The sequence below is a fragment of the Topomyia yanbarensis genome, chromosome 3 (assembly GCF_030247195.1).
Source record: "Topomyia yanbarensis strain Yona2022 chromosome 3, ASM3024719v1, whole genome shotgun sequence".
Classification (NCBI taxonomy): domain Eukaryota; kingdom Metazoa; phylum Arthropoda; class Insecta; order Diptera; family Culicidae; genus Topomyia; species Topomyia yanbarensis.
Genome location: NC_080672.1, coordinates 174,769,922 through 174,791,828, shown reverse-complemented (window position 1 = coordinate 174,791,828; position 21,907 = coordinate 174,769,922). Strand labels below are relative to the sequence as shown.

The following is a 21,907-nucleotide window of genomic DNA, read 5'->3' as shown; positions in this document are numbered from 1 at the left end:
GTACTTTGATGAAATAGTGCTGAAATTGGCTGCACTGATTGAATTGTTGTTGTATTTTTGACATTTGAAATTGTTTTCGTCCGGTGCTGAAGAACATTATTAATATTTGATATTGGACGGAATTTCAATCATTTTATCTGCTGTAACGTTATAAATTAATGTTTTTTGACTGTTTTTACTTCTACAAATTTTCGTTTTCTGCAAATGTGTAAAGTAAGCTAAAATTAATTTCTGAAATGAGCGGATATGTACTTCTAGTAAGGAACAGCATTCGATCGAGCTACGATCTGCCGAACTGCCTCTATGAATATCCGGTCAGGCAATAATGATGCTTTGCCGCGGATGCGGTATCGTCCAGCAACAAAACAAAGCAATTAATGTACTGTATATATTAAATCAAGCCCATCCAGTTTAGAATGACGATCGCGAAACGTATACGTGAAAGTTCAGTAGTGTTTTGAACGAAATAAATCTAAAGCAGATGCCGTAAGTACATAAACCGCTTTGGCCAGTTGACGAATAAAATTTTTGGTACTGTATTTGCAGCAAAGGCACGGGTACTATGCTGATGCATTAACTACGTTGTACATCTTCTGGACGGATCTTAGAGACACCTGAGATGCGCTTGTATCCGGATGTTACGCTCAAACGGCTCCAACGATTTTATAATATTTTAAGAACGCACTGTAGCAGTTGATAAATTATGGAAAAACCTTATGCAAGACAGTACATGTAAATAATTGACAAGCAGAAAAACCTGGTGATATGCAGCTCATGGCTCGGTTCTTTCGACTACAGTTTAAATTTAACAATATTACTGACTCTTAGTATCCAGATTCGGCTTTTGTTTGGCGAACACAAATGATTCTGCTGTACAAACCATAAAACTTTACAAGCTTTGAAAAGGATAAATATTATGAGGAATAATTCTTTTTCGGCTGTAAATTATTGAAATTTTTTTGTTAGCACGTTTATTTGATAAATATATTAGTAAACCATGCAGCTTAACCAGTAGTCCATATCCATGTATGTTATCTTTTATTTTTACTGTATATATAGCCAATGTTATCTGGACAACGAAATAACACAAATTCTCTGGAGTAATTAGCCTGAACTGTTTCCTACGGACGGGATCAAATCTTCGCACATACTCGATAGTATTTTCACGTAGCTTTACATTCAATTTGAATGTTTTCCAGAATGTTTTGCTTGTGTACAATCCGGGTGTTCGGAGATATGGCCAAATTTATTGCAGATTTCCAAGATGCCTCGGCATTGAGTCGCTACTCTTTAGTTTCCTCGGGTGCCCATAGTGCGTCCACAACAGTTCGAGTGTCAACTGCTTCTCTTCCATTGCGCCTATGCTCCTATCATATGGTATCATGTGTGCAGAATAAGTTCAAAATTGTTGATCGATTCAAAGAGAAGAAAACACCGAACAACATACTCATTCAAGATATCGAAAAGACACTGTGGTATATTTAGGCTCGCATTTTGTGTCGTTTTTCAATTTAAAACACCGGGGCTGTAGATTGCACTGGTTTTGCACTTTCTAGCAGAAGTGGGAATGAAACACACCTTGTGGCCTGTTCTTCTGCTAGAAAATGCAACACCAGCGCAATCCACTGCTCCGGGGTTTTTTAATGAAAAAACTCATTGCAAAAATTTATTCCGAAAGCATGGATTACAGTCTTGTCATCATCATTTCAATTCTAGCAAAATGCAACAATATTTTTGAAATACTGGTAAGCAATTTTAAGCAATGGTTATTCGCATATACTCGATGAATAGAATGTTTGGTTTTAATTGATAATTAACTATTTCTTTAATAATATCGTCGAAATGATATCCTGTACCGATTCATTTCGTGGAATGCGGTATGTGTGACTTGCAGTTTCGTCGAGCAGCAATCAGAATGCCCGTTTACTATATCGTTGACCTTGCACGAGACTCGTTTAGCCTATAGTTTTGTCTCTTACGACGATGGATGTAGCTTAATCTGTTGATTCCGATTCAGTGTTCCGTTTGATTCACTGTGACATATACAGCGATGCCAGATTTACAGACATGTCTGTATTTTACAGACTTTTGATGGTCTCCTACAGATGTAATCAGAAATCTACAGACTTTTAAAAGAGTAATAGTGTTTAACAAAATTGCACTTGAATAATTTTATCCGAATACGAGTGATTCCTTCACAATAGTTTACAAATTTCAAGCTACTTTTAAAGTAATAACGCAGTGTAAATAAAGTTTAAACAACCATCTACAGACTTTTACAGACATTTCAATTATTCTTCTACAGACATTTCACAAAAACATGTGGCATCCCTGGACATATATCGCCTTAAAGGCTAGTTTACAGTTCGGAAAACGTGTCACGGGATTTGGGTCCCTGTGTATTTTAAATGGAGCTCGGGATTTCAAATCCCGTGACGGGAAATGAGTCTACACAAAAATGACAGTTTTCCTGAAGTGTAAACCCAACCGCGGGAAACATCACGGGATTTTAAAACTCTCCACACAGAAATCCGGCCGGGAACAATTCAACACAAATTGTTTCCGACGGGGAAAATAGTATTTTTAGAAGGTTTGCGATTTACTGCAAGTTGGATACTGTTTGTATTTTTAAGAAGCAGCAGAGTTTTTGGTTTGACAGTTTGGAGAGATCTCGGCGGGAAATTTTCCCTGATCAAATCCCGACGCAAATCCCGTGCGAAATCCCGTGATCCATTTCCCAAACTGTAAACTAGCCTTTAAGGCTAGTTTACAGTTTGGGAAATGGATCACGGGATTTCGCACGGGATTTGCGTCGGGATTTGATCAGGGAAAATTTCCCGCCGAGATCTCTCCAAACTGTCAAACCAAAAACTCTGCTGCTTCTTAAAAATACAAACAGTATCCAACTTGCAGTAAATCGCAAACCTTCTAAAAATACTATTTTCCCCGTCGGAAACAATTTGTGTTGAATTGTTCCCGGCCGGATTTCTGTGTGGAGAGTTTTAAAATCCCGTGATGTTTCCCGCGGTTGGGTTTACACTTCAGGAAAACTGTCATTTTTGTGTAGACTCATTTCCCGTCACGGGATTTGAAATCCCGAGCTCCATTTAAAATACACAGGGACCCAAATCCCGTGACACGTTTTCCGAACTGTAAACTAGCCTTAACACAATGAAAAAGAACAACCATAAAACAATGCATGTAACACTTTTTTACTGACACAACCTACCAGGTGTCATATTGTAACAAATGCAGTATAATAAATCGGTTCGTCTGTATGTCCCGGTGGTTTGATTCCCGTATTTAGTAGGGGATTGTACATCTGCCTTGAACAAACCTCTCGCACTGGCTGCCATAGCCGACAAATCGAATTGCTTCTGGGTAAATAAGATAAAAATGTTTGTAAAATTAGTTCGCATATGGTCAATCTCACTTACCGGTAGTTTACAAGAAAATTTTCAATATTGCTAATAAACGAATTTGCATTAGCATTCACAACGATCGGTTTCGTCAACCGTCACTTTCTGAATTTTTAAGCAGTAAGTAAAATTAATTTTCTGCAGCTGTTAGGAAGCCTGTCTGGTATGAGATCATCATTAGAGCAGTGTTACATGCTTTTCAGAGTACTCACCGTATTTTCATTTGCAATTTTGTTAATTGCATGCAATTCACATTGAAATTGTCTTGTTCCTTGCTTAAATTTCTATTTTAAATCTATTTTTCGAATCCATAAAACCTCTACAATCCTCAAAGTTGGTAGTTTCCGTGTCAGCGCTTCAAGAATCTTGCATTCCAAATTGGATACAACTGGAGAAAGCAGAGAATATAGTTAAAAATTAGCTAGATTTCTGAAGCATTGTTTAGGTGTCTATAAAACTACACCATACCCACCGTGTTACAATCATACAAAATAAAATCAAGCTATAGATGGAGTGTTGCAAAAATTTTCGATTTCAAACTGCTCTCGACGTTTTATATAGTTTAATGCTTGAACTCTATCTGGGAACTCGTGTTCTTGGGTGAATATTCTCAAGGCCCATTCCCCTAAGAGCACCGAGTCTATGAACTCCGTGTACTGTAAGATACATTATCAATAGCTTACTTCACTATGGATTAAGTAATACTTTTTTATTACCATGCCCAGTTCTTCGTCAGAACATAAATTGCGCTCGAGAAAACGCGCCATTTCATACATTTGTTCATCCGTCATGATCACTATAACATCTGACCACAGAACAAGTGTGTTTTTTCCAGTTTGGCGCGTTGTCGTTCACTGAAATTTCTGTACCGATTGTACACGTCCTTCAGTTCCTGGTGATGATCTGGATATTTTTTTAAAATATCGATTACTGAGATATGTTTTAAGTCCCTAGAATGGTATCAAGGTTCAAATTAGCATATTGTGATTGTTGCACACAAAACATTACTTTTTAACGACATGCACTGCCTCTCGTTCCGGAAGTAGATCAGCCAGTTGCTCCATTATTTTAGAGCATTGTTCTATTCCTGTATCTTTGCTTGCCTTACGTCTCGAGCTTGTCGGCAGTTCTATTACATTTTCGATCTTGTTCTGATTTTGAATTGGCTTATCGCACAAAATATTTAATCTCCTTGCCTTACTGCGTCTAATACTACTTCCAGAAGCTCGCCGTTTTTTGTCGCTTTTTATTTGCATTTTTGTTACCTGTCCTTTTATTAGTGTGTTAAGTAAGCAATTTACAAATTTATTGTAGCAAGTCATGCACATTTTTGTTTTGTAATTGTCGTATTCCACATAGTCCTTTAGTCGTGTTTTAACGCCTTGGCGGGATTCGCGGAAAAATGCGTGAAACTTTTCTTTCATTGCAAACAGTAAATTTGTACCAATATCCAATGCAATGCTATTAGGGTACACAAATCTCTCCGCGTTCGTGTATCGTTTCAGTTTGCAGAATGTGTAGTTATTATCCATTACTTCCCAATCTTCCTGTGGTATTATCAGTTGTTTTCTGCATTTTTCTTCTATTTTGGACAAAGCAAATCCTATGACGTACACTAGGGCATTCATTTCACTTAGATCAGGAGTATTGGTACATTTTATAATTAATGGGTCGAAATTGTGCTTAGTGGTAATCTCCAGTGGGTCTATTTCCATGTCTGGATCATCATCTACATCATCGCTTACCAGATTGGGTACGTTTTGGGGTAAACAATTCGAGATACCCGCATCTAGCATTCGTTCCACGCAACTGTACTTTATTGCTGCGCAGAATTGAAGTGCAGTTGGTGTATCATTGCAGCCGCATGATCGTCGTACTCTGGCAAATTCGTTCTCTAACGCATCTTGACATACTTTATTCACACTCAAAGATGAAAATGAGTGGTCAGTATGAAGAGTTTCCCATAAAACGCGCAATGCTTTGATATTATGTAGATATCCTTTAAGACATGGGGGTTTTCTTTGGATTGAATACAGTAACTCATCAGCTTCTGTAGCGGCCTGAAAGTGTTAAAATGGAAATATTTGTTTTTTTTTAGCAAAAATTGTTGTTTTTTCGGTTAAATGTTTTCATTTATGCTGTGACTTACTGTCGCAGGATCAAACGATGTGCTTGGAACAAAGACTATTCGTTCTAAAATATCGATAGTAGTCTCCAGAAATGCCCAATGCTTAGTATTATTTCCGATAGCAGCACGCAGTGGCTATAGTAAACAAGTAAAAATTCATTGAATATATTTATATTAACAGATAAAATATACTTGCCTTTACAGCATCATATCTAAAACGTGAATTGAAAACATCAAACAATGAGTCCATTAATTCTAGAAACTCTGCTGTGTGTATAGATTCCTGAGGTAGTTGGTCTAGGCTAGCATAAAATCTTAATGCCTTCGCAGTCGTTCTGCTCATCGTTCGGGTAGCTGTGCTTACATGCATCTTGGCGAATGTATTTAGAGTTATTGCTTTTTTTGTTAAACCTGGTGCAACGCGTGGAACGTTCTCGATGTCCTTGTAATATAGGTCTCGTATATACTTGAATGATATTATCTTATCATTTAGAAGGATGTTCTTTGTGAATAAATTATTTCTCATTGATTTCAGCAAGTGTGGGTTATCGTAAAACAACACAACTGGAATTGAATCAACTAAGAAGAATTGCTGATCAGTTGATATTCCCAACTGCTCGGCCGTTTTAACGTTTGTTGTATGTTGATCCATGATCAGAACTTCCGGATAGTAACCAGACAATCGCAATATTTGTACGGCTTGAGTAATAATATCTTTTTGCTTCGAACTCCCGAGCGTGTTGTAGGCAAAGAAAACGCCAATTACCTACAAGCAGAACGATTTAAAATTGCGTCGAATAGTGGCGTTTCTTAGAAGCTTAGCAAAGATAATAAAACCAATATATATGCACTCAATTGATTAAGTAACTAAACACTCAAGTGAATATTCTGGTTGGATTTTCCAGGTTTCACTGTAACGATAAAAACCCTCCGGAAGCTGCGCAAATCGCCCACTGAACGAGCAGCCGCTGGTGCGCTAAGACGATTACGCTAGATTTTTAGAGCAGGCGACTTCCGGAAGGCTTTTTGTGTAAAAATGTCAAGAAAGTTGAATTTACGCAAAGGCATTTCATCACATCGAACTTATAGTATTTTTATAGTACATTTTTCAGTGAAATAAACAAGCATATGTTCATAAAAATATATTAATAATTGGCGGAGTTATTCCTTTTTCCCTGAAACCCTTTTTTAATTAAGAGGTTGTGGTGATCACGATTGAAGACCAATAGATCAACTAAAATTCCAAAAATCACAAAATTCAATTTGTATATGAGTATTCCTCGTACCTTAACGATTGGTTGAATAAATAAAAAAATTTCCCGCGTTCAGGAACGTTTTTCTTCAATAATCGCTGTTTTAAGCTATAAAAATGTATTAAAAAAATCTCATCTGCAAAACAAAAATTCATGCATAAAAAAGGAATCGTTAAGGTGCGAGAAAAATTAATTATGATCAATTGGAAAAAATGAAGAAAATCGGTTGAGTAGCTTTTCGGCAATCGAGATAATCGAGTTTAAAATTTCAAGTTACCGCTGCTCTTGGTAGACGAATCGCGCTTGGAAGCGCTGTAACTTCCGATCTATTTCTCGGATAAAAATTTGGGAAAATATTCTCAAGGAGTTGTACTTTCAGACAAAGCAATTTTTCGATTTTTTGAAAAATAAAAGTAAATTAAGTAAATAAATAATCTATTACCATCCTAATATGGTCTAACGAAGAACTACCCCATTTAATGATTCATTTGCCTATTAAAACCTGCTAGATAAGAAGCGAGCAACACTATTTTATCAGTTACTCTTCCTTCGGAAAAAAGCATTGCACATTAATGAGTAATAGTATCATTGCGAATAGGGCACCTGCGCCAAGAGAAAATATTCGTTCTCTATATAATGCAAAATAATATAGGTAAAACAATTTAAAATAAGGTAGCAATAGTTACAGGCACCGATTATACGGAAAACTCTCTTGTTTGTAATTTCCATAGATGCTTCTAACCATTAATGTAATGGCTTCAGTAGCTAGCATAAAAGGAGAATTTTCCTCGCACTCCTTGTACTCGCCATCATCTGGAAGTCCATGAAATACATCACTTGCAGCATGATAATCCAACTTCGGTTTGATGGACATTCCGTCAAGCAACAACGCGATTACTTTATCCTGCCTCGGCATAGTTTTACCTGATAGTTCCATCCTTCTTATCACTTCTTTATTGAAACCAGGTTTCAACAGCACGTCGCGCTGCCAGTTATTAACTGTTTTGGGGTGAGGAAGACAAATCACCTCACTCGCTCGTAATTTGCGATAACCTGCGCTTGATACGAGTTTTTGCCTTGACGCGAATCGTCTGCTTTCCCTGTATCGTCTACCATATTTGTTTCTTTCCGAATTTTTCAGAGACTCAAGCAGTACAGGATTTACTTTGACTAATGCCAAAAGATGTTTGTCGCTTTTATTCATTGCAGTTTTTCTTTTGAGCTTCAACCTAATACTGCGAATGAGTTTGCTCTTCTCATTTAGCGAATATTTACGTCGAGAGCTAAGCCGTTGATAGCGTCTCCTATTTTTTCTTTCAGCTTCCAATTCTCCAGTTTAAAGTTTCTTTTGAGAGTATACAGCGAAAATGAAAATCATCAACGGCTTAGATGCATGCTAATAAATATAAACAAAGTTTCGAAAAAAATTGGCAAGTTACTTCGACGTGAAGTTTGACATCGACATAATATTTTTAACGTTCGGGTGCTCATGCAGCTTAATCTGATGATCAGAATCATGAAAAAATTCCATTTCTATCTATTAGTTAAAATCTTACACTTCGAAAGTTATTTGCAAAATAACCTTGGCTAAATTTGACAGTTCGACGGTTAAAATTGTTTGATGATGTAAAAAGAAAGGTGGAAACAGTTTTCTGTACTTTATTTAGGATGGCAATATTTTTCAGTAGTAAATAAAGGGGAAATATAAAAACGAAAACATGTTATATCAAACGTTTTTTCGTTTATTTCATCACTGAAAGAAATCCAAACGTTAATTCTATTTGCTTCAAACCGCTTAAGATTCATATGAAGAAGAAATGCTATTGTTATCACGCGCACACATACCTTCTATGTGTCAACTGTATAAACTATGTATGCACACACATAAGTTATATGTGCATATTATTATAGAATGGGGTTTTATGTGCCTAATAGTTATGAAATGTGAATGTAAGATTAATATTTCTTGTGAATACACACATTAGGTTTATGTGCCAGCAAATAGTGTCTATATGCCTCCGTTAATTGCAAAAATCTATGTGTAAAATCAATAGGCATAACGTTTACTTTTTTTTGAGTGATTATATGGATATTTACGTTCCAAGGCTGCAGCCGTACCTATATATATATATATCTACCTATCAAATACCTATGCATTGGTCAACATTTCACAAATCAGATAAACATGTCTCTACCGGTGAGTTTCCTTATTCAAGGATTCTGTTAGTTAAATTTTTATAAAATTAAATTCTATTTTTCAGATTGAATTTAATGTTGTATCGGTTTTTAATATTCAGTTTAAGCAATTTTTTAGGAAGCCGTGGTAGAATGAAGGAGAAGAACGGCACAAAAATCCTATTTTAAAAGTATAAGATTAGACACATCGTTCCGAAATTTGTCCCATTTCACTTGAGTACTGGAAGCAAACTGTCGTCTGACTTTATCTTCAAATCAATGTAAAGCACCCGGGAAAAAAAACTTTCACTGATTTTATACTGTCCCAAGATCCTTTCCATCACACGATTGAAGTCATGTGCCGGTAACACGCTTGCATCAATGACACGCAAAAAGAAATTTGCTCATTTATGCGTCGCCCACCTTGATTGATTTTGGCTGTCGAAAGTTTTCTTGCTTCTTGACAAGTGCTATTATTTACACTTCGTGCGTAGTGTCTGTTTCTCCCTCCCAGGTACATAATATAGAATATTTTAATCAGAACATACGACCGAAACAAAACCAATATTTTGGCAACATTGGTCGAGTGGGGGTATGTCGTTTTCAACAGGGATTAGTAAACTATAAGAAGAAGCCAGCTGGCGAATCCTATCCTAGAACACGCAGAACAATCAGGCCTGTTTGAATCAACAAAACGTTTAGTTAAATCAAAAACGTGGCGAATGACTGTTTCAAACTGAAACGGGCGTTTTTTGAAAGCATGTATTTGGTTTAGTTCAACAAATACTTCTGTTTACATTTTAATGTGTTACAACACTCTGTACTAATTTTCCAGTACATATCGAAAGCCGACGGTTTTTACTACAATATTATGCAAAGAGTAGAGTAGTAAATGTTGAAATGGCCGAGTAATGAACAGAAGAGAAAGACCTCAAAGAGAATCTCTCATTGTTACTTACGTCCATTTGAAAAAGTACTCGAGATTTAGTGACTGATTACAGCTTTTAATCATTCGATTCAAAGTTAATGTTTTGATTTTCATGGCAGTGATGCTGGCTGTACAGAGACGTCGTCCTTGACAGGGGGCTATTTTCAAATGTTTAAATTGGCTGACAGCTTTATATATGACAGCTGGAGGAAAACAAACCGCCAATTAGTGTGTGTGAAATAATTTGAATAGAACCGAAGACTGCATATCAAGAAGACTGGCGACTCTGTCCACACACATATACACTTTTACATTAAGCATCCTACCTTCCTCCAATAGGGCGCTTGCATAGCGCATATGTATTGGTGAGCCGTTGGGCAGGCAAAAATGACAGTTGCATATAATGTATATGGAGCGGATAGATTGATTTATTTTAAATAATTAATTCACAATATTAAGAGCAAATATGAGAAAATGTAATGTATTATAGGAATCACAATTAAACATTCATTGCGTAACATAATGTTTTCTATCGTTTGAACCGGATACGCGGACAAAATAAGTAAAGCATTGCCAAAGCTATGCTTCATACCCATGGAAACAACGAGCATTCCAAAAGATTTTTGCAGAAAAAAATGGTTCAAATTTGTGAAATATCTTGTACATCGAGAGTTTATGCATACAAAAAAACTTCTAGACTTGAAAGGTTTTAAGGCCTGTACGACTCAAGGGGGGAGGGGGGATTGGTAAGGGTTTCAGTATAAAGAAATCACTTTTTGCAATTTTTTTAGATATTTGAGTGAAGCGAATTAATCAAAACTTGTACATTATAATATTTCATTTCATTAACATGCTGTAATTTTCCTAGGCAAAAAGATCAACAAGCGAGTCGGAGGTGAAGTTTTTTGTAGAACGTCTTTGAAAAAACACGACTTGCAGTGTTAACTGCTATTCAAAGACTACTGAACCGATTTATTTCAATCCTTGCATATACATTCTATGTAAAAAATACCTAACCCCTACGTTGAGTCTTCGAGATAATTTTTCAAAGTTTTGTTCGATTCGCTTCAGTTTAATTTCTAAAAAAAAATCGCAGAAAAAGTGTTTTTTTCATACTGAAACCCTTTACCTGTACTCCCACCCCCTGATACAAGTTTTAAACATGTTGAATTTGGCTTTTTTATCATAAATAGTAGGGTGAAATTTTATGTTATTGAAAAATGTAATTTGTAAAAAATATAAGTTTTATTTTTATAGGTGAACAAATATGATATCTGAAGTGAGTGTCAGTAGATTCCACAGGAGCAAACCAAATGTTTCTTACGTTTACATGCTTGGGTTTGGAAAATTTGGTTTGATACCAAGTCAGTCTACTTCAGTGCATTTAGTATTGTACATTTCCCTACGATTGAACCGAGCAGTTCTGGACAATTATCCGCAAGCGAAAAGCGAAACTATACTTCCTCATCACGATTGTCCTTTTTGCAACCATCAACTACACACGTTCGAAACGCGAGTTTATATGTAAAAATCTTCAAATAATCCTTTGTGTTTATTGCCATATAATCACAGATTATTATTATGGAACTGGGTGGATTTATTGTTGAGAAGAATATCATTTTACTCGAACTTTTAACTTGCTGCATGGAACGTAAACATGCAATGTGTGCCCAACAGATGCTTGGACTGTGTGTGTGTAGCAAGAGCCCTATAGATGCGCTATCATCTCTATCACTTTTTGTTTGTATGGGGGAAGGAAAGAGATATCAGTCTTCTTAATATGTGGTCTTCGGCTTAGTTGAAATGGACACAAAGGAATTTGATATTTTTTTAGATTTTTTTTCTATATATTGCCTCATAACTTTATAGCCGAGCAACAAGAAAACTACTTAAATCGCGTCAAAATCAATTTGAATGCTATAGGCATCATTACCTGTGATTTCTCGGAGAATTATTCTATCGTGGTGCAAGATGCAGTTCAAGGATTTCATTGGGTAAACGCTCATTCTGCTATTTATTTTAAAGACGAAGAATCGGTCGTTTTGCAGTTTTATTCCAATTTATGAAGAAATCTTCACATGGAATGTCTTGTAAGGAAAACTACATGTTAGTGTAATATCGCTGGAGAAAGAATATCTATTAGAGTGGGACACGGTTGCATGAAAAAAATAAAATTTTGCTCCGAGTAACTTTTTGGGTCGCACACCCAGAACCACTCTGCAAATTTTAAGCTCAATCAGTGAAACTATATTTTTACGCCCCCTGTTTAAAGTTTACACGAGATTTCATATGGGGAAATCATCTTTTGCAAAATAATTCGTCCAAGAGTTGCCCGTTACCTCCTAAAAATAAATAGATGTCTAATTTTAATAGGGTATTTGATAAGGAAACAAAATCTAGAAGACTGCGAAACGATCTGATGCTTGTGGAAAAAGTTATTAAGAAAAAACCGATCGATGCCCTGAAGATCGATGAAAATTTCACTTTGCTCAGCATCACTGCTGCTGACGATCAAATTATATGTAAAAAATTTAACTTTCTCTAGTTATGTTCAAAAGAAGCCTCAATTTATCCCTCAAAACTCTTGTGAGGTGGCCAAACAGTACAGATAATTGATTTTGACACATTTGGAGAAGATCAAAACAAAAACTCAAATAATTGGACAACCATCAGCAGTGGTGCTAGAAAAAATGAATATTTTATCAATAGTTAGAGCTTCAATCGGTTTCAGCTTAATAGCTTTTTTCTCAAGCGTCAGATCGTTTCATAGTTTTCGAGATTTTGTTTCTTTGTTAAATTTCCTTTAAAAGCCACATAACGGTTTATTTTTAGGAAGCAACTAGCTGTAACCCGGTGCGCTTCGCTACACCCATCTAAAATAACAAATATTTTTGCTCGAGGATAGACAATGTTCTTAGTTTGACCACCTGGAGCACAATTAAAATAATTGCTCAGTTTTTCTACACACAAATCTCTTGATATCATTCGAATTAGAGGTAGCAGTACATCTGCTCCTTTATATTTTCTAGTTACAATGGTCGCTTAAATGAAATTTTTCAACCAAAGCACAGTTGTGGTGGGTCGATGTTGCGCAGTAACTAATATAATAGGCACACAAAGTTTCAATAAACCTTTCTCGTCTGACCTAACCCCCTTTTTTCTTATTTTTATTCAAAAGACTACACATTTTTAAGAATATTGCCGTTGAAATGAGACTATTTGGAGCTATCGTGATTTTTTAATGATTTTTTTAAATTTGAAAAATGCAAGAATGTTGAGTATTTTTTCCACCTTTGCAAGAATGGTGGGACTCAAAATGTGTGTTTAGGCAACACTGTTTTGTAAATTTTTGCTTGAGTTCCTGGCAACGCGGCAAATGAAGTGGTGAGTCGCGGTACAAAGTTCATTGGTTATGTAAACAAACTAAAGTGAACCTCTCGGTGGAGAACATTGCATGATAATGTTTAACCTCACTTTTTTGACAGTTCAGAGAGATTGTTTACATGGTCTTGGAATTTTTGTTGATTCGATCATAGTATGAGAAACTTGGTTTGGTTCGCTGCCAAATGTTAACACTTTCCAAACAAGGTCGCTCAGCTGTAATTTTTTATTTGATGTCGGCATCATACATTGTTCCGTTAAATTTAACATTTTTACTTTTCATGTACATGACTCATTGTAGAAGTAAGGAATTTCTAGCCAAACATTTGAAAAAGGCCCACTGCCAAATGCAAACAAATCGAATTTTCATGTTCTCTATTAAAATCCTGGGACAAAACCTGGATATGTTTTTTTTCTGTTCATTTGATCTCTTGTTTTGCATAGCCACTCTTTCTTCCTCACATATTTTAAATGGACTGGCTGCATTTGACAGTTCCCCCTGACTGCATTTGACGGTTCCCTTTGGCTGCATTTGACAGCTCCCCCTGGCTGCAATTGACATTAGGTTTTTTCGTATCCACACGTCACGTCCTAGTTAAAAACTATCTATCTGGCCATGTGCATAAACATAACGTAACAATGGATTATGAAGAATTTAGATAATGATTTTATAACAAATTATAAAAGGGCCCGGCTGATATAAAAGTCCTAACTAGCAATACACTTATCATAAAATGATTATAATGGATTATTGTAACTGATTCCAAAAGGATTATAAAGGCAGTGAAATACTTACTCAACGAATTAAGGGGAGTGTCTCATGTAAACAATATGCGCAATCAAACTAAATAAAACAGTATTAAATTTTACATAGAACTATAATGAATTCGACCAAAACTTCTTTTGGATTAAAGGCTAAAAGGTCAGCTACGGCTGGTGGTGTTGCTGCAATCGGTTTGCCTTCGGCCACGTTGGACACATTCGACTAACGGGAATATTCAGCGATTCCGATTCGAAGGAAGCAGCGCCAGTAGCAGACTGCTTCGGTTCAGCAATACGCTCCGGTATCGGACAAAGCTAACACTCCGGTAGGACGAAGGTTTCAATGAGGGGCTCAGGCATAAGTAGCAGAGTCCTTGCACTTACTGCTTGTCGAGTGAACAATTCCGACGTAACCACTGCCACTCTCGCCAAGCTTGATCACCGTCATAAGTGTGACGCCAGCGGTATAGTGCCAGGAATAGTCGAGAAGAGTGCCAGGACTAGGTCTGTTCCAGTACCAGGAGAAACTGGAACCGGAGCAAATCGTTCCTGTACTCTCTTCTTCTCTTTTTTCTTCTTCTGGTAGCAAACCGGAGTAAAAAGGAGCAAATATTTTTGCTCCTCTTTATTCCGGAGTGACTTCCGTGTACTGGAACAAACCTACTGACTTGCCGAGAGCTACAAGATTAAATAGCAGAGCGTTTTTAAAGTGACCGTAGTATAACGTAGAGGCTTTAGGAAGATGATTTATTCAGCAGAATAAGATAGCAAAATTACCCAAAACATAAGAGCTGGCTGCCGAAGGGAATCCACACACATCATCACCTACAGAGGCAAGCAATATTGGAACGCAGCGAAATTCCTCACAATTAATTGATCTCGTTAGGTGAAATTCCAGGAAGTACAATTTTCATAGCACAATTTAGTCGACCGAAATTGTAGTCCTCAGTCGAGAGAGAGAGAGAGAGAGAGAGAGAGAGAGAGAGAGAGAGAGAGAGAGAGAGAGAGAGAGAGAGAGAGAGAGAGAGAGAGAGAGAGAGACTGATAGAGTAGCAGCAGCTAGGATTTTTTTTTCAAAGGCTAGCAACGGTTTCGCGTATCCTGCGCTAAGTAGAGAGCATTAAGAGAGATCTCCGAAGCATGTCAAGTGCTATCAGATGAGAAAAAACCTCGCATCTATGACCAGTACGACAAGGACGGTCTTCTGACCAACGGTTCCGTTCGGTAATACCATAACACACGGCACCGGCGACACATATATTCACGACATACTAATTACTTATCCTTCCGAAAAAGTAAATAAATTGACTATGAAATTTATCATTCGCTGTCTAGTTATTTGGTGCCAATTTGAACAATACAGCAAATAGCTTTATTGCGGTGCCAAAATGATGGCTACTCGGGATATAATATAAATTTACATATAATTTCTCCTCTCTGATATTCTACCAGAATGTATAATGCTCTGCATTATTATTATCACTCCAATCAAATCCTTCTTACTCCTTATTGTCAGTGCCGAGCGCTATTTTGCATTTGCCGGCTAAATCAACGACAATGCGATAATCGACGAAACTTTTGCTGTAATGGAACTTGAACACGAATAATAAATAATTGTTCCATTCGAAAGCGATAACCTTGTTGTCCTCATGTTTGCAGCTATCATACGCTGGTAGGCATTCTGGCCAATGGAAACGTTCTTCGATATGGGCATTGAACGATCAAAATCATTTCAACAACTTATCATCGACCGAATTCGTTACCTATAAAGTTCAGGTAAACTTCACCACCTAAAAATGAATAATCAATCGGATCATCTTGTTAGGAATTAACCCACGAGCAAACAAACAAATGTGTACAAATCCTTATCCATCATCCAGAAAGCAATCGTTTAATAGCCCAATGCTTGATCTTACGATTCAGCATATGCCACCGGGTTTTACATCCAGCGCCGATTGGTCAATGTATGAACCAGGTTACCATTGTTCCAATCCCAATCCCTCTTGAGTTGATATTCTTTCAAAGAGCATCGAAAGTATTCAAGTAATGTAAATTTTAAAAGTCCGTGTAAACAAGTCTTAGGTAAACAAGCACACCGAACCGTCAGAAAAGTGAGGTTATACATTTTCATACAATGCTCTATATTATTGACAGGTATATGAATGAATCATTTCAGCATCAGTGATGCCAGGTCTATTTAAACAATAGCCTGCAGTAAAAATATAAAAGTCTGCCGAATGCTATAAAAATCTTCAATAAATGCGACGTAGAAATGTAGTGTGTATATAATTTAAATGATCAAAAATGTTGAAGGCTGGTGTATAAATTGGCTGGCATAGGCATTGTTCTGCTAAATATTTGTAATCTGCAAAAGATCTGCAGTGAAAATGCAAAATCTGCAGATTTACTAATATATATGCAGATCTGGCATCCTTTTAGTATTCCCCACAGGAAGTTCATCCAAATGGTGTAAAAATATGGGGAAACAAGGCAAGATAGGTATTCAGAATATGGGGTTAAATGAGCAGCTTGCACTATTTTTGATTTTTTCAATAGTAAGAGGTACCAAATCATCGGGGCAATAGGCAGTAACGAATTGGGGATAAAAAAGGAAGCATCCTATCAAATAAAATTTTTTGACGAGAAAGGTCTATTGCAACACATGCGGTGCACAGTGTTGCAAAACGACGTTTTCATGATCAAAATTCAATAACTTCTGAACCATTGGTTTTGGAGAATGGATTTTTTCGAAGAAGTTTCTGGATGTAGATGCATCTTTTGATATAATGAATTGAGTGATTAATCCCCTAAAAGTGACATAGAAAATTTATTTCCCCAAACAATTTAGCTAGAAGCTCACTCCCTGTCTTCAGTAAAGTTCTAGAAAATATGTCAACAGTTTTTTCGGCATTTAATTAGCAAGGGACTGGAAGGTGAAGTATATTTTTCAATATTTAGAGCCATAGTACTCAAGGGAGAGCAAGGTGTTGAAAGGAGAAAGTTTAGAAAAGCGTGGAAGGATCATATATGCAAGCTTAGAGCTCACCGGCGACTTAACCTTTTGTCTGCTACCGTAGGAGTCAGGGTCTTTTGGCATTAGAAATGCGAATCACCTGAGTCTACGGCATGTCCGAACAAGGGTAAAGTAACTTGTTACTTCATGCTGTCGGAACCGACAACAACGCCCAACTCCTACTCTGCAGAAGGCAAAGAATTCTTCACATTTCCTTTCGATCATGCCCATATGAGCCTGCCTAGTTCTAGTTTTCCGTTCTAAGTTTATAACTGATTCGCTCTAGAATACCTATCCGTCTTTCAATTTCATTGCTTTCGTTTCTCTTAGTCTAAAATTTGCCGAAAATAGCAAACAAAATCGATACAGTAGAACCTTGCGGCAATTAAAACATAGTAACAAATTCGTACTTTACAACTCGAATGAGCTATTCCCAAAGCTCAGTGAAAGACGTATATCGATAAGTCGTAGGTATATTGAAATTCTCCCTCTCTCTCTCTCTCTCTCTCTCTCTCTCTCTCTCTCTCTACGTCACGTCACCAAAGGAACTCTCCATTTTTGAGTTGTATATTACACGCAAATCCTCTAATACATTCTTGAAATGACGTTATTGTCAGAAAATTTCTAATTTTCTAATTTTTTCGGTCAATGACGTCACTCCACCTAGAATACCACTGCAAGGCCTGATTAAGTTGACCATATATAGAAGGATTGCGTCGTATGCACATATGAGAAATGTTTCCGATTGTGCGCTCACCCTCCCTCTCTCTCTTTCTCTCAACTATCATACCACTCATGTAGCCTCAGTTAGAGAATCGTGTTCACCTTATTTGCTCTGCATTCATCCCAACATCGGGCATCATTTCTCGCAATCGTGCTTTTGTCTATTTCAATAAGACTATTGCACACAAATGCAGTCTCCCCTCTCATCTATATCTTGAAGCAGCAATTCCTCCAGCAAAGTTTAGCCTTTTTCGTTCTATGGTAATATACCGGTAGATATTTTTAACCAATTTTAGATTTAATTACCCAAACCAATTATATACTACGTAGAGGTCGACAGAAAACAAGATGGCGCAGGAAATCCAGAAGAATAGAGTGAATAAAGAATTTGTGAACTACAGCTACATACACAATGATGATGGACCGTTTAAAGTAATTGTAGAAAAGATTTTCGAAGAAAATCACAAATACAACGGAATCAACAAAATTGCGGTTGGACTAATGCTAAAACAAAATGGCTTCTCCACAGCGGTGCTGGACATAAAGAAAACCGGAAAAATCTAAAGTGCTTGCGTATTTGATCAATTGGAAGGAAGCAAATAGATTAACGAAGTGGCAGAACCTTAGCATCAAACGGTACAAAGCGTGCATCCCGAAAGGATTCGTGACTGTGGATATCCAAGCATACCGACCGATTGCCCTGATACCGACACTAACTAAAACAATCAACTATGGAGTGTTAAAATAGTACAATCGCATATAAAAGAGCACCGGTTGCTACCCACACTATCATTTGCATTCCAGTCTAAAAAGTCGACAGACGACTGTCTAGAGTACACCACAAACTATATAAAGGAAGGTAAAAGACGCAACAAGGTCAGTATCAGAAATTTTAATACAGTTGACGTAGGGAAATTGATAACGATTCTTAAAAAAAAACAAATTTCCAGAAGATGTGATTAAATGGATCGATAGTTTCTTATACAACAGAAAACTTGTAATACATACGGAACAAGGAGATATAACCGCCTATACATCCCAAGGACTGCCGCAGGGAGATATCCATTCCCCGATTCTATTTAATCTCTATACAACTAGTGCGCACAATATAGCAGAGATGGAAGAAGACACCATCACAGTTCAATTTGCGGACGACTTCCTGACAATTGTGCGAGCAAATACGAAGGATAAAGCTATCGAAAAAGCCCATTCAGTTATAGATCGATTCGCGGAGGCGTGATCAAACTTGCAACTAAAACTGAACGATGCAAAAACCCAAACGATCATATTTAACGTGGCAGACGTAGATTTGGGACTGAAAATAGAAATTCAACTAATCGTAATGGTACAAAGCTTTAAGTACCTCGGACTCTATATTGACAAAAATTTAGGCTTTGGAGCACATATTCGAACTTTAAAAAGTAAAATTGGCGAAAGGCAAAACATGGTAAAAATTATTGGCAGTATAAAAAAGGGGCAACACCCAAAGTAATGGTGCTTTTCCACAAGGCCCTTTACGGTAATTTGCTCCTGTACGGGTCATCAGTTTACGGTCAAACATCACAAACATACCAAAAACAGCTCGAAGTATGCAACAGACAATGCCAACGAATTGCGACAGGCTGCTCCAAAACAAGAGCTATAAATACAATTGCTGCACTAAGCAACGAAGAACCCCTAGAACTAAAAAGGGATTACACCACGAAGAAACGAATAGTACATCTGATTAAAAAGGACCTAGTGAGCAACCAACTCTTTCAATTGAATCTAAAAAATCACTTGGAGGATAAAATGTACACGCTCCTAGAAAGAACATTTCGGAACAACGCAGAAGAACTAATCGAGGTATATGAGAACACGACTACAAGAAAAAATCAGAACATTGAAATCCATACTCAAGTTGAAGGAATAACAATCAATAAATATGACAAATGCTATGCGTTAAAAAAATCGATAATATGGAACAGTTACAACAGTGATACTAATGTCGTTTTTGCTTGAAGCGGAACTGAGTTAGTTTCTAACCCCAACTGCTGTCAAAATGTATGAACTGACAGCGGTTGGGGTTAGAACCTGACTCAGTTTCGGGGTCAATCGAAAACGCCATAACTGACTCACTAGCAGCATGCTGCTTTCTGAAGTCTTACAATCGAGAAGACGAACTAAACGAATTGACAGCACAAATCGGCGACAAACTACTAAACACTGGAACAGTCTTGCAATGGATACCGGCTCACTTTGAAATCTTAGACAATGAAAACGCGAATAAGCTAGCCAAACGCGGTATATCAAGCACAGCAGTGATATGTAACAAACTTCTAGAACACGATATGAGGAACCGATTAAGAAACCAACTGAAACAAAAAACGAACGAATGGAACAAACGAATTGCGATGGAAGAGGGTAAAGGTTTAAAATTTTTCATTACGGTAAATGAATTCCCAAAAAATCCTTGGTACTGTGACATACAACTGGATAGCACAGAAATAAGAATACTGAACAGAGTATTAGCTGACCACGACTACTCCATTTTCTGGCTAGCGAAAATGAATATTAATCAATATGAAGACTGCGGACTATGCGACGAGAAGGATACAACAGAGCACTACTGAGGTGTGCGAAATACAACCACATCCGAAATCATTTCGAGTGGTAACAATGCCGTACAATCAAAGATATTGCTAAAGATTTCCAAAAGGAAAGTCTACAACAAATATTAAAGTTTATGAAAATGGCTAGACTGAGCGCGTAATTACAAGTCGTTACATTAATGGTAAGAAAAATCAAACAGTCGCAGGCGAATATGAGGCAAAAAGTTTATCAAGCCAAAACTACTCAAACTCCAACAACAAATTCGTTAGGTACTAATCGTTTGCAATTTTTTGGGTTGAGGTTGTAACGTTTGTTATGAGAATCAATGTTTACCGACGCATTATAGTAGACTATATAAGTACACCTAAAGAAATTAGAGTTACTTGATAGAAAAATCAGACACTCTGACATCACGGCAGCACCAAGAAGCCAGTCATCAGATTTACCATAGTCGAAAAAGTAGCTTCGCGCTGATTCATCAGGCAGGAGTTCAACAAACTGAAAAGCTGTGACACGATGCGGAAATCGACACTCATCCTCCGAAGGCCGTAAACCGGTTATTGGCATAGCGAAAAACGTATGTGCAACATAGGACTGAGCAGGTTATGCCGCAGAAGCCACATTACCAATCCATAGCTTCTAATTATTAAACCGGACAGTCAACTGGAAATCGATGGCTAACTCATGTGGCGAGCTTTTTTTCGAGCAGACTAAGCAAAGAAAGTGCACATTGGCACCTCGTTATTGTCTGCTCAACGGCCTGTTAACCAGGAAAAGTACGATCGCCCATCTCGTGAAGACAGACCCCGAAAGGAGCCGTTTTCTCAGATTTGCATGTTCAGAAGGACGATTCATTTAGATGTTAGGCGGTCATCACTTCCATCAACCAAGGAGGTCAGTCCATACGATTAGATACAGCACGGTTGGAGCTCCGGAGGACATGCGACAATCTGATACGACTATAATGGTTGAAACCAATAAGGCGGTGTTGTAGATTTTGTTGGTTTACGATTTGTTCCATGCTAGTCGGTTCTGCCTACGCGATCGTTTTGACATCGTAGGAAAACCTATTACAGGGCACCTATTAATGAAATAATTTTCTTGATTCGGTTACCGGGTTTATGGGTTTTCGGAACCTTTCAAATAATCGCATTTGAGCGCTTATTGTGCAAGGCACAATATCTATCCAATATACGTAACACACACACCCATCCCTCGGGCTTTTTTTTTTTTCTAAATCGCTTTATCTTTCGTGTCGCGTTTGGTTCCCTCTAGTCTGCCATATTGTGCCTTGCACGATAATTGCTCGACTTATAACGATCTGGATCGAGGATTAACTAGAGCTGACTGATCCTGTCCAAGGGGTCTGTCTAAGTTGTCATAATAATGAGACCCTTATATTTGTTACTAGATTCCTTTTTATTTCGATTCTGACCATCATCGGTTCCGGAAGCCCCAGCAGAAGTATCCAAATTCAGAATAACGGTCACATTAGTTTCTCGGAGATGGCTTGACCGATTCGACCAAACTTAG

At 37.3% G+C, this 21,907-nt stretch overlaps 1 long non-coding RNA gene across 1 annotated transcript; it reads left to right on the top strand.

Moving 5' to 3' along the window:
- The first annotated feature begins 17,855 nt into the window (after positions 1 to 17,855).
- Positions 17,856 to 19,635, top strand: LOC131690041 (uncharacterized). Its single transcript, XR_009305501.1, has 3 exons — positions 17,856 to 18,043; positions 18,113 to 18,658; positions 18,733 to 19,635. It is a non-coding gene; the product is annotated as an uncharacterized LOC131690041 (long non-coding RNA).
- Positions 19,636 to 21,907: the final 2,272 nt, after the last annotated feature.